The sequence below is a fragment of the Calliopsis andreniformis genome, chromosome 3 (assembly GCF_051401765.1).
Source record: "Calliopsis andreniformis isolate RMS-2024a chromosome 3, iyCalAndr_principal, whole genome shotgun sequence".
Classification (NCBI taxonomy): domain Eukaryota; kingdom Metazoa; phylum Arthropoda; class Insecta; order Hymenoptera; family Andrenidae; genus Calliopsis; species Calliopsis andreniformis.
Window position 1 is genome coordinate 15,460,530 of NC_135064.1, and position 13,871 is coordinate 15,474,400.

Genomic DNA, 13,871 nt, shown 5'->3' on the forward strand with positions numbered 1-13,871 from the left:
AAAATATAGGGATAACAGAAATTTTATAGAATTAAATAATTACGTGGCGCAGATAGGCGTGAGACGCGATCTAGGAAGGGAATGCGCAGATAAACGCACGAAGGTGTGTAATCCGCGTGTGAGTATGTCCAAAGTGATTCGCTCTGTCGCTGCAGGCGAAGAGAAACCTGCTTCAGCGTTCTTTCTTATTAATCGGAAATTGTTTAACCCGTCCTCCTGGACGCTGAACGTTTATTGCCCCCTAAGTATACAGTGTCCAAGCTCGTCTAACGACCATATCACGCCTAGTATCAATCGCGATGCGTATGCTCCGAGAACACTTCAATGTAACGTGGAACTTCTCTTTCAGTAACTGATCAGCAGAAATACTGGATATTAGACGACTTTATCCGACCGATGGGTCGAGTTGCTCTTTCATTTGTGAAAATTGTTTACGTTCGCCTCAGGTACAAACCAGTTACACACTATCTGTGCCGTGTATCTCTAACGAAAGTGACGCGGGAAATTTGAGTATATGAATATGAAGACAAACGTCAAAATTTAGTAAAAATGTTTCTTCATCGTAGAATCTATCCTCATGATAGTATTAATTCATTTCTGGCCGAACCAAACATAAAAATTCTAAAAATGATTCATAATTTTTATCATCGTGTGACAATCAAAGTGTTAATAACGAATAATTAACAATGGACATACAATCCTTTAACGATACAATCTTTTTGAAAAAGAGAAAGAAGGCATACACTGCGAGCGACACTCGGTTCCCTTTAATTTAAGATAAATTTCTCTGAAATTTCCGAAGAATGAACATTACCGCTAAAAAGAGACAAAACGAACGTAACTTCTCAGAGGATGAAAAAGATACGTCGACGAGATAGCCGGTGATTAATGATAATACCTCCACGGCCAGTTAACGAGACACCGGCGGAGTTACTTAAGAAAACATTTACCAAAGTTCGCCGGAGAGTAAAGCAGGCCAGCTTCGCCTCTTACTCAAAAGGGAAAAGCTACACCCCGAGCCACCCAAGACGACATTTTAACTGCTTCCAGTTTTGCATAAAAGGAGATCGGGATCGTGCTGCTCCCCGATCGTACGCTAAGGCACAAAGGGAGCGAGAAGAAGAAGAAGAAAGAAGAGCGGGTCAGTGTGTACGATGGAAAAAGCAGATCAACGAGAGAAGATGCGCGCGCAGCACGATTCGAAAAGGTACGTCGCGGTCGCTTTCGAAAATTTCTCCCTTTCCTCGAGGCGAGCGAGGGACCCTCTTCCCCGTCTGCTCCTCGGGAAGCTGCGAGACAGCCCTGATGGCCTGTAACACACGAGTGGAACTTTCACGGCCACGGGCTCGACCTGGTCACTTTATTCCAGGTACGCTGCCACACGCGTGCGTATATATAGCGCACGTACGGGGAGATCGAGCAAAAAACCAACACCAGCAACTGTGTCCCATGGCTGCTCTCCGTGAGAGCGGAATCGACGCATAAAAAGGAAACAGGTTATCGAATTAAAGCGACACTGTCGATCGGATACTAGCCTCTGGTCATTTCTGTCTGCGAGCTGGTCCAATTCGATGTTCGGAGGCAACGGTACATGTACAAGGGTGTCCCAGAACTGGTGGTTCAAAGGTGAATTTAGACGAGAAAATAAGACGAAGATATAGAATTAAATTTCTTGATATCGTGCTTCGGTTTCGATCAAACTTGATTTTGAATTTTAAGCGGATACAAGTGTATTGAAGTACAGTTTTAGATAATTGAGGGATAAACAGGAAAAGAGAAATGCTTCTAGCTTACCGAAGAGACAGTCAGTGGTCAGACCGAGAGGCCCTCTTACACTGTATACCCCTCAAGCACCCAAAACTGTACTTCCATACGCTTGTACTCGATCATAATTCAAACTCAATTTTCTCAAAAACAAAGCACGATATCGTGTTGGAAATCTGCTCTGCTAGAAGCTTATTTATTTGCGTTAGAGAAGCATTTCTCAGCTGGTGGTCTGTACTTTCATAATTTACCTTGAACTAGGTCATTTTCGACCTCGAGCTAGAATGTATTTTTTGTTACCACTTGACGTTCCCCACTCTTTAGAAGTAGGGGTAGTTCTGCGTAACCTCTGCTTAGGATCTTTCCATCGTCTTAAGATCGAGCTTCGCTATCGTGCTGTACACAAGTCAACGAATACTGAATGAAGATTATTTTTCTCAAAGTCTTTTGTACGAAATTGTACGAGGAAGTAATGTTAGCACGCTACAGATGATAGTCGAAGCAGTATCACGTAGCCTGTACCTGAAAATACTCCTCTATCTAGGGAAAACCCAAGGGCACTTGAGACCCAAAATGGTCAACAGGCTGTCGAGAAGAGGATCCTACGACAAGGATCACAAGTTAACGTTTTGGCATTCGCGTAAAATTGTGTGGTGGATGTATCGAATAAAGGCTCGAATAAATTATACTGCTAGTGTAGTATATCATGTTCTTTTTTCTGACACTTTTAATTTTGTATGTGGAATTATACTATATTTTCGTTTCATTTTCTCGTATAGAATCAGCCCCTTTCTGCTTGTACCATCAGTTCTAGGACACCCTATATACCTGAGGGAAAAATGAACTTGTTTTGAAATGTTCGATCCTCGATTCTCGATTCTTTATCCCAAATGTAACGCCTCTATGAAGAGGAAATAGCGGATCCTATTTGTTTAACGTCCCCGACCCCTCCTCGGCCATTTTCTGTCGGAATCCCGACAAAAAACGTTTGCTACGTAGCTAGACTGCTTTCGTTTACTTGGGGAAGCTCCACTCTGGCATCGGGTTACAGTTTTCGATTTACTAACAATCACGGATGGCGTCTCAAGTCTAGCACAAGACTAGATGGCAGACTGGGAACATTTCAAATGCTGGTAAAAAAAAGTTTAACAACTTTTGAGGAGAATAGGCGCTCTCGATCAAATATAGATTTCCAAGAACTGAAAGTTAGAAAATTGTAATCAATGTATAAAAATATTTTGAAAGTGGAGAAATTTAAAATTTGAGTTTGAAAATTAAAAGCTTGTGTTCAGGTCCCTGTGTGACCTCAACTTGACATGGTGAGGTCTAAAAGAAAAATCCACTGCCTTTAGAGAAACTGTGTTTTAACCAGAAAACGGGTTACGATAAAAGCAATAAAGCGTAAAAATTGATTTTACGTGTTCTCTCGTAGGTCACCTAGCTCGCAGATTATCCGTCAGTTTTATCGTGAGCACAGTGCGCGCAATTACGACACAATGTACTATGCACTGTTGCAATATCGATCGGTTATCTCGTCGAGGTGAATCGATTTATTTATCTGGCGACTGAGAATAGCGAAGCCTCTCTCCCGAGACGAAATATACTTCTCAAGAGGCACATGTGGCGATGCGTTGCACGTGTATGCACGTGTCCCATGCCCGTTGAATTTTTCGTCACTTTCGAGTGGTTTTCTGCGTGTCTATTCCCACACACCGTGTCCCTTTTCTCCCCTGCAGCAGTGACAGTGAATTAAAAGCGTCTATTTATATTTAGAACGTAGATGCACTCAGAGGAAAACGCGAGACCATCTCCACCTCTTCTTTACCCTCTCTGTTCATTCGTGGCCAGAGGGAGTCACGTTGCTCGAAACGTTACACGATATCGATCGTCCGACTTGATATCCGATAATGAAAGTTATTGTTGTGCTATCGATAAGGATCGACTCATTTTTACGCCTCGCGATTTGCTACGTACGATCAAGCAAGTGATTATTATGTAAATTAAACGTCTGCTTTCTCTACGCAAGAATACTACTTTTCATCGAGATAAATAATTGATCGTGCGTTTCTCTCTCTTTTTTTTTTTTTTTTTTTTAAATAACAAGCAAGAACAATTGAATTTATCTTTTTTAGATAGATGTCAATAGTGCTGTATATTTATCTAATTCTGTTCGCAGTATGTAGATACGTGGAAATGGCGCTTGGTGTATCGATAATTAAACTGATATACAGGATATTAAATTTCATCTAGAATGAAGCACTTTTTATTTCAAACAATATTGATAGATAACAATGATAAGCCACTGGTTGAGTGAATATAAATTCTAAAACTCACATTCGGAATGTTATTTTCATGTAATCTTTAATAAGATAGTACCTACGACACGAGACCTGTAATTTTATAGCGAATGCGATACTTCATTAACTGTGCTCGAAATTCGTGGTAAATGCGACACTGCATATTACTTGGAGACTCTTCAGAATACACATTTCCCCTTGTCCCTCGTGCCCCTGCCACCATTGGCCTCCTCTGTTAAGGTACACTTTATCGAGGCAATTGCAAACAACACGGTGACACTTTTCTTGGTACGGTTTTACACCGTAAACGCGCGAGTCCATTGTCCGTTTGTCAATACGAAGTACCGTATGCGCGCCATTGCGATCAGCCTGCACTTTTGTCGCACACATGTGCACCCACCGCCCCTACGTTGGCGCCACACTTTTTTTCTCGTACCAGTCTGAAGAACACCTAACGCAAACTCTAAAATCAAACTATTTTACAGCCTTTTTTACGATTCCCACTAACAGTTAATAATCAAAAGCATATAACTTTCTGAACTATAATTGAAATTAAAAATATCAGGCCTCGTAACTTCAAACTTTCCAAAAAGTAGAGAATCACGAACTCAGCAGTCCCTTAGCCGAAGAAATCACAAAACCTCAACGCTCTAGTTCCAGAAGATGAATGGAATTTAGAGAAATTTCTGTACAGGAGTAATTCGAATTGACATCACTCGTCCAAAAACATCACAATAGCGCACTGTGCCCCGTGCGTCACAAAACCGTATTCATCGGTGCACACGTATGCACACAAGTGCATATTACAAGTCGACGAGCGTGAGACTCCTGGACAGACGCCTCCCAGCTCGTGTATGCATCTGCATTCGCGTCGAACGAGGTTAACGTTAATGAGGCACAAACATCTCCAGACACCGTGGCCAGACCTTCCCCTTTATACACCCTGTCATGAGCCCTCGCGGCTACGCTGCGCGTGCACGCGGCCAGGGATGAGACTTTTTTTTTGTTCCACCGACCGTTGGGTTCGTTCCACTCGACCGATGAACTGGCGATGGTCAATGCACGCGACTTTGCGGAACAAGCGAACTTCTGGCATCGGAAGGTTCTCAATAATTTTGAAATCGGTATTAAGGATTTGGAACGCGATCCAAGGATCCTCCTTCGCTTTCGCTGAGAATAGCATTCGAAATTAGACATTAGAATACGTATTTCTGTGGCTGGAAGACGAGGCGACATCAATCATGCTTTTAAGACGCTTGAACTTGGGGTTTGATTTACGTCTGCGAAGATTTAGGGTTTCTTAATGTACATATGTACCTTGGACCGCAGAGATTATACTTGAATCTGAATTTGAAGAGTATTTACAGGATATGTTTTATTGCTTGAACGGTACTGTAGATAAATTATATGTGAAACGCTTATGGTGCTTCAGTGAGTTAACTATAACCTCTATTTAATAAGGGATAAAAGTTCAACTTTCAACTAGTATACTGTCAGTATTATAGCTGGACAGTAAAAGTTTATGAGAATTCAATTTTCGTAAATACGATTAATGAGGTAAACCTTCACTTGTATAATTTTATGTAGTTTTTTAACCCCCTTTTATAAAGAACTCTATCAAAACACTTAATCTTAAGTAATGCTATATTTATAATTACAGAAGAATTCCAACTTTAAGAGAATTACAATATAAACAGAATGTCTTTCAATTCTGCATTAAAAGGTGTTCCTATACACAACAAATCCCTATTATTTCTCCGCGTGAAGCATTATGATACCATCTCCACCAGTATTTCAGTAATTGTTTACTTTTCAAACTCTCTTCTAACCAGCACTGTAAGATAAATGTCCCAGTAGTTGACCATGCTAAACACTAACGTTAACTTTATCCAACTTAAGGCTTAAATTCTAACGTATTAGGTAATCTAATTTAAAATAAAATCTAGTGTCATAAAATAGTATCCTCAATTTCTGGGACCTCATAATTGAAGTACTGAGACATACAATTTTAGACTGTTTACCTACTGGGACATTTAACATCTTAAGTGTCAGGTATTAGGACATTTACCTTGCATCCCACAAACACTCGACCCATCAAACGAAAACCACAGGAAACAACATATAAAAAATGTACTACAACTCACGATCAACCTAAGAATCAGATAGTGCAATTAGCATCATTATAAAACCCACAGAACGGTACCAAGAAATCAGTAGGGATCTCCGAGAGATTCGCAAGGGTCCATTATCCTCCTGGGTCACAAAAGCGCCTCCCCGTGAACGAGACAAAAGGCGGCAGAAAAACGTTTCCTATATGCATATACATACACGCGAAGGCAGGAGTCCCTCCGATCACCGAGGACCGTACATCATCGGTCTCGGGTCACTAACAAACACGACACACGCCGTATGCCCGCGTGTATACCGTTATGTTCGCCCCAGAGGCTGGTCCTTATCAAACGCACGGTATTGCACGACAGCGGCGCGTACTTAAAATACACGGGCACGGCCGATCGAGAGGCTAGGCTACTTACTCCGTACAGGGACTTCAGCTTAACGTGGTTGAGCGCGGGCACGTCCACCATCGAGCACTTGAGCAGTATGGTGGTAGTTTGGCTGGGCATCTTGCGAGCGTCTCTCCACTAGTCACGTGTTGCAAGGAAACTGACGGCACGTCACTACCGTGGGAAACGTCCATTGGTGTCCGCCGACTATGATCTATCGTATCGTTTTACACGAGCCTTAAAACGCTGGATCGGTGACCATAAAGAGAGACCATAGAGCCGAAGCGTAGAGTTGTCACCGATCGACCTCTCCCAGCGAGAGAACGCGAGCGTAAATAAATGCTGTTTCTGGTCTGAACACACCGCGAAGAATCTGTTCTCCGATCCCGAGGGCCTCGAGGATCCCCGTCCAGTGGCAGTGGACAATTGGCAGTGCACTGTTATCGTTCCTCCAGAATCGCGTGTACGCGTCGATCGCCACGTTCCGCGCGCTTCGTTTCAACGACTGACGACGCGTGCGCGATCCCCTCGGTCCATAATCACGAGTCGAGCAAACGTGTCTCGGTTAAGGGTGCCCACCGACTGAGCTCCCGCACACCATGCATACTCCCGCCGCGTTGTCCGATGACTGACTGACTGCTTTTCACTCACTCGCTCACTACGCGAAACCAAGTAGAATTGTAGGCACATCTCTCCCCACCGCGCAGCGTTTCCTTATCCCCTCTAGCGACGGCCGAGCCAATCCCCGAGCAAACGCCACGCACACGCGTGTGCGTCGACGGTCGTGCTCGAAAAACGCTCTGCGTGCGTGTGGGACGCGTGTCGATGCATCGGGTGCCGATGCACGCGGGACTGGCTTCCCTGTGTGCTGCAGCTGCAACGCTCGGCTCTGCGCGTCGCGTGTACGTGTGCGCGGAGGTGAAGAGAGTACGGAAGATAACAAGTGAGATTTATTTCGCCGAAAAACCGTGGTTAGGACGAAATGAATAACGCGTGACGCGAGAACCGCTTCTTTGGCTACGTATGAAAGTGGTAACGGGGTTTTCGTGACGACACGCGGAAGTCCGGGAATGAGAGAGCGATTTTAGTGTATGGTTTGAGGGGTTTTGATGTGGCTTGTTACATGGTAAGATAGTGGTTATATTGAAGATTATAGTAATGTAAATTAATGGGTAAACGAAGCTTGTACGTTCAAGCAACTTGTGCTATCTTTTTCTTTTATAATTTTTAATATTGTTTTTATGAAGATTTGGGGGATATACTTTATCGAGCTTGGGAGATATTTATTGCATTCTGTTTACAATTTGTACAGAATTGAGATAAAGAAATTATTATTAAGTAAACATAATTTATCGAATTTGTGAAGTTTCAGTTTTCTGCATTTCTCTTTTTCTCCAAAATTTAATTTCTCATTCTTACTAACATTTATTTTCCGCAAGTTTCTAAAATTTCGTTTTCAAGTATATTTTTTGGAAGGGATATGTTGCAATCTTCTATTTTTTTTGTGGGGATATGTACTTGCAGCTCATATTGATTGCATATATTTTTTTTATATTGTAATTTTTTATTCTTTTGCGGGGTCTTCTATTTTTTTGTAGTACCCCCCTTTTTGTCCTCGACTTTTTCATGTACTTGGCGTAATTTTTTTACTTCTGTGAAGTTTTTTGTGGAGATAAGTTAATTTTCTCCAAGCTTTAAAAATTGAATTTCTAAAAGTCTTTAATTTTTCCAACTTCTTTAAAGTTTAATTTCCAGATTTTTATTTTCTCTGAGCCCCCAAAGATGAATGTCCATTTCATTTGGAACTAGTTCCCGTAAAAAATGTGCAATTTCTAAAAGAATGTGCGGCAGCAGATACGTACGTGGAACCGCACAAAAGAAACTAGATTAATGGAACCTAATCGCGGCATTATGCGCGTGTGCACGGGATGTTATGTAAGATTCAGCATAAGCAAATAATGCGCTTTCACTGTCATCTACCGTTTCTGATTACATGATATGAAGGAAGTTCCGGATCTGATCAGATCTATTTCCTCTTGGTTTACGTCGAAGAAAAATGTTTCAAGTAGAAATGCTTTCATTTTGGAACAAATCGATGACGTTACCGTTACACACAGTTGGTCACGTTGAGCAACCGGATTCTAATTCGATTTCCTGGAGAATCAACGGTTATTTCGATTTGCTAGAACGGATGATTCATCGATTCATTCACGACGGCTTTATAATCAGTTTTAACAATGAAGCTTATCTAAAGCTTCGATGAACTTGATTTTAGAAGCACAAAAGAAAAGGTGGAACAGCATTTCTGTGAAACACTTTCGAAGACACATAAATCACTAATCGAATTTACATAGAAAGCCATTGCTTTCAATAAACAATTATAATGTAGATGTTTAAAAATAAATGGTTAACCATTAATCTTTGCTAATAAGCATTACCAACGAATGAGGTACAGAATCTCAATTAACGCGTTGCCTGCTGCGGGGTCCCACGGTGATTGACACGACGCACAGAACCTAATTAAAACTCCCGTCCTACCAAACTTCCAAACAATATTAACGTGATGGTAATGCTGCAAATACTAAACACACCATCGAACAATTAACCATCAGAACGCGTACATTCTCTACGCCACAATAAATTTTGCCAGTAAAGCGACACCTTGTAGAGCACCAAAAGAAATCGTTCGAAAATATAAGGAAAATTAAATACCATTGTAGACAGCCTGAAGTTGCATCACGAACCCGATGCTCCCAATTGCAAACGATCACCACGCGCTACGAGACTCGGCGACTCTACTGCGCGCGTACTTCTCTATTCTTGCAAAATACTCGATAACCAGGGAAACGGAACATCAGAGGACACATTTTTTTCCTTGAGAGGCGAACGGAAGGCGGTCCAAAGTCACGACCAACTGCGTCTCTGTTAACATTGTTATGCGTGCGGCGACAAGGCGCGAAGCGATGATAACACAGCCGCCGTATCCGCGTACGTCGCGCAGCGTTCGGAAATGGCTATCTGGCTGCGAAAAAATCCAAATTTTGACCATGTTCGATTATATAATTTTTGGGGAGAGTTTCTACATTTTCTACGATCGTTGTTTGAAATTTTATTTATGATTGAAAATTGTTTACATAAGATAATTCTTACACGGAAATCTGTAATTTACACTATCCTTAAAAGTGTTGTTTAATGGTTCATGTTTCTCCTTCTAGCAAGCAATGATGTTAACACTGAATTACTTCATGCTTCATGAATTTTGTAAAAAAAGGTGCATACTCTATTTCTGTAATAAACAGATTTAAAAAAATGTATGACCGTTTTGATTAAACGTATTCAAAAGTAGCCAATTTTTTAGTACAGTTATCTTTGATTTTGAAGTACTGGTCAAAATTCCACCACGAACTTAAACTACAATTCAGTTCTACAATTTTCCTAAAAATCAGCCACTACTTTTTGCTATTTCTTTTATAATGTAATTTTAAAGTAAAGGTATGAATACACCAGAGTTCACGATCTGTTCGCAAAGTGTTCTTAGTGTGCTTAGAAAAATCGAGCAAGAGTGATAAAAAGTTTGTGTGAACTGTTTGCAGACATTGTTTGCGAACACTGTTTTCGCGAAGTGTTCGCTGGTGTATATCCAGTTATAGCGGTACGATATTGCTCTTTTTATCATTATGCATTATTTTTTTTTATTATTTTCTCCATTATTCACACATTTTATAACTACAACTGCTATGTAACGCTGAAACATTTCTAATACCCAACCATATTTGTTTTTTCCTTTAATTAAATAATTTCATTTTCTTGCAACGTAAAATAATGAAAACATATTAAGCAAAATTGATGTTAATAGTGTTAATAAATTTGTTCACAAGAATTTATACACCGTTAAGGTGAAACATAAGTTTTCGTGTCTAAATCGCTGTTTTCGAACACTGTGCGCAGCAGTCTGTCCACTCGTGGAACAGGAAGAACCGACCCAGGACATGGATTTTTCCGAAGCCGCCTCTCGACCGCACGTTACATGCTCTTTCGCCGCGATTTATCGGCTTAATATCAATGTGTCAAAGTTATGCCACGCATTCGTAGCCGAAGGTGATCCGAGCTGGACGTTATTCAACAAGACCGCACCGGGCGAAAACCGCAGACAACTCGATCGATCGGGCAGATTCTAGTTACGCGACAGGTGACAAATTTTTTTCGAATCTCTCGCGTTTGATAAACCGTTTTCACGGGAGGGACGGGATGCTTTTTCGCACGACACCGATTGACATCAGCCCACCGCTATTTTCGCCCTTGGGGAAAGGATCGGTTGCGCTTCGCTGGACGCTGCATTTGAACTGCGTTGTCACGGCGAACGTGACTGGACTAGATAAATCGGTGTTAGAGGGACATGGCAGAATTTTCATATTTATGTGGCGCAGATTTGAGTATTTTTCTTTATTTTGGGTACTCGGTACGTTCTCTGGTTTTGAGTGCTTGAGATTTTGGTGAAAATTTTGATTACGAGGGTTTGGGGTTGGTTAGATTGAGGCTGTCGTGTTATCTTAGTCGATGACAGATCTGAGAGGCGACATGTCTTGAGGGTATGCAGGTAAATGTCCTAATACTTGGACGCTTAACACATTCGAGTCCGATGATCAATTGAAGTTTCAAATACTACAGCGGGGAGAAGCATTAAGAGCGATAATGACTATTTAATGCTTCATACTCTCAAGGACTTCATCAAGGGTTTAGTTATGCGTATCTAATTATAATGATTTACGGTACAAAATGATAGCATTCGAGGTTAATAAAGATGAGGAACATAAGTAGATAACGTTATCGCTAATGTTTATGGAAAGTATTTCTAATTTGAGAACACCTTGAATAATTTATGGAGACCGTCAATTACCAATAAAATAGAATGTATCGTTCATCGTGTGAAGGTTCTAATTACCATCACTAATTACCATCAATCTTCTTTTTCAGGTACCTTGAGTACATCTTACGTATAACTACGATTAAGTCCTTTTCGATTCTCGATTATTTATAGAAATATAATACAAAAATATTTTCGACTTACAAAAAGTGCATCTAATACATATGTAAGAAAAAAAAGAATTATCTTAGTATACATAGATATAACCATAAATTAGGTATGACTTTCTTTATTTTGATTGCTCTTAAACAACTTCCAGCCTTCCTTTAAATATATCTATCTTAAGCTCATTCCAACCCTTCTCAACTCCTGCCAATCCATCCCGACACCTTCAACTCACTTCACCTCGCTCCAACCGCTCCGAAGAGTTCAAATCTGCTTCAACACGTTTCGATTCGCTCCAACACGCTTCGATCCACTTTAACTCGCACAAACGTGCTCCCATCCGCGACTATCTCCTCTGGCCAGGTCTCAAGTCTCCCTAGCATCGTCAGCCATTAAGAAGCAACGCTCGAGACCTCCCTTTAAACGTTTAGAACAAAGCGCACAAAATGTCCGTGGCCAAAGAAGACCGAGCTGAAACGGGCACAAAAGAAAATGGAAATACAATGAAGCACGTGACTCACCTTATCTACATATTTAGTTTATCGAATTTTTCTTCCCAGCCGACGATTCACCGTGAGACTCGGAGCATAAGTGGACAACAGGGAGGACCGCGGATCCTATTATGTCGCCGCGTTTACGAGGGTGTACACGCGTGGGCGTTGAACGTGTACGCGAGGCGAGATTCACCGACGTTGGCCTTTGTTGCTAGCTCGGGAGGAGAAAGAAAATGAAAGAAAGCGACGCTGGGAGGAAGAGACGGACGAGGTGTGCGAGCACGCCCGACGAGACAGCTGTCTGACCTGATTCCCCGAAAGGGTTTCCAATCATAATGACAAGGTGGGCGAGCGTTTTAGAGGACGGTGCACTGGCCAGATGCAGTCATGAGAAACGTGTCCACGTTTTCTGTCTGACGAGAAAAACTGAGTGACGACTTTTCTGTAAAACGTTATGAAAGACTGCGTTAGGGCTTTTGTGCGAAACGTTAAGGGGGATTGTGACATTTGAGTGGGATGAAACTGTTCCTTGGGGAACTTTCAGTTATCTCATGTTGCAGAATTTAGATCGTAGATCTGGAAATGAGTGCATGGGTTCGTTTGCTGAGATGTTTAGCGATAGTTATGTTGCTGAAGGTCAGTAGACTAGAATAACGTGTTAATACAGTGTTTCCTTGATATATATTTACTTGATAAAATTTCCATTGCGTATAATCTTAATTGTCAGTTTCCAATATCATAGTGAATAAGAATGGCAATAGAATCTCACTAACGAGGGATTTAAATAAACTTAAGCTTATTAAGCCGTAAAGAGCATAAAACTAATGATTACGTCAATGGATATTGGATTTCAGATTCCCATCACGATCTACGTCATCTTCGGAGATTGAGTATCGAGCGCGAAGAATTTCGAAAGAATCCAAGAAACGCGCGTTTATCTGGCACACAGAGGTAACCGTGACTTCACCTGTACGCTCTACCACAGACATGACCGACCGTTAATGACTCACTATCGGAAATCTGCATGAGTGTACAGAACGGTACAACAGTTTGCAACACGGTTGACTAATTAAATTACCACCTATTCTGTGGCCATTGTACAAGAACTTTTTCCCCTTGTGTCTGGACCAGGTGGTTGAAGAGTCCAATGAAAGATCAAATACGCAGTTGTTCCATGCTATTGTTGACTCAACGTTGGAATTACCGAAACAGTTAAAGCAACTGTTACAGTTATTTATATTGAAAATTATCACTTATCTTTTAATATTGAAATAAAAGGAGATATGATATCTGACGATCTCAGAATTTCTAAATAACTAGCAGGAACTTAAGAAATTTATTTTGCAGTATTTAATATATGTGAAAGTATTTAGTGTATGTATTTCGAATTAAATCCGAGTAACAGTAAAAAGATATAAACGAATATTTTTCACATATTTTTCGAAAACTTATTTTGATTGATCCGGTAGAAACAGTTAAGCGTTAATGGGTCCAGTGTCAATGATTGAAGAGCAACAGGTTTTGGCGTCGTAAAGTTAGCGCAGTTCGCCCAGAAAAGAAAGGGGAGAGCATCGGTCGTTCAGTGAGAATACTTGCGATCGGTGAGACGTAATTGTCCTCTTGAGAACGAAACCTTTCTGTGTTCTGGATGCCGCTAAACGTAATAAAACTGCCTTCACGCTTCCGTCTCTTAATGTGACTTTCCGCAATTAAGATAAAACATAAAACAGACCTTTCGAAAACTTTCGGAGAAAGACGCGCTTATCGTAAATGAGACATGTAC

At 41.1% G+C, this 13,871-nt stretch overlaps 1 protein-coding gene and 1 long non-coding RNA gene across 2 annotated transcripts in view; one reads left to right on the forward strand and one right to left on the reverse strand.

The window, feature by feature from the left end:
* The window catches only part of LOC143188708 (uncharacterized), a 150,230-nt gene that overhangs the window by 46,490 nt on the left and 89,869 nt on the right, over nucleotides 1–13,871 (reverse strand). The gene's annotated exons all lie outside the window — the stretch shown is intronic.
* On the forward strand, nucleotides 7,617–12,506 carry LOC143177189 (uncharacterized). The gene is made up of 2 exons (XR_013001545.1): nucleotides 7,617–7,691; nucleotides 12,155–12,506. It is a non-coding gene; the product is annotated as an uncharacterized LOC143177189 (long non-coding RNA).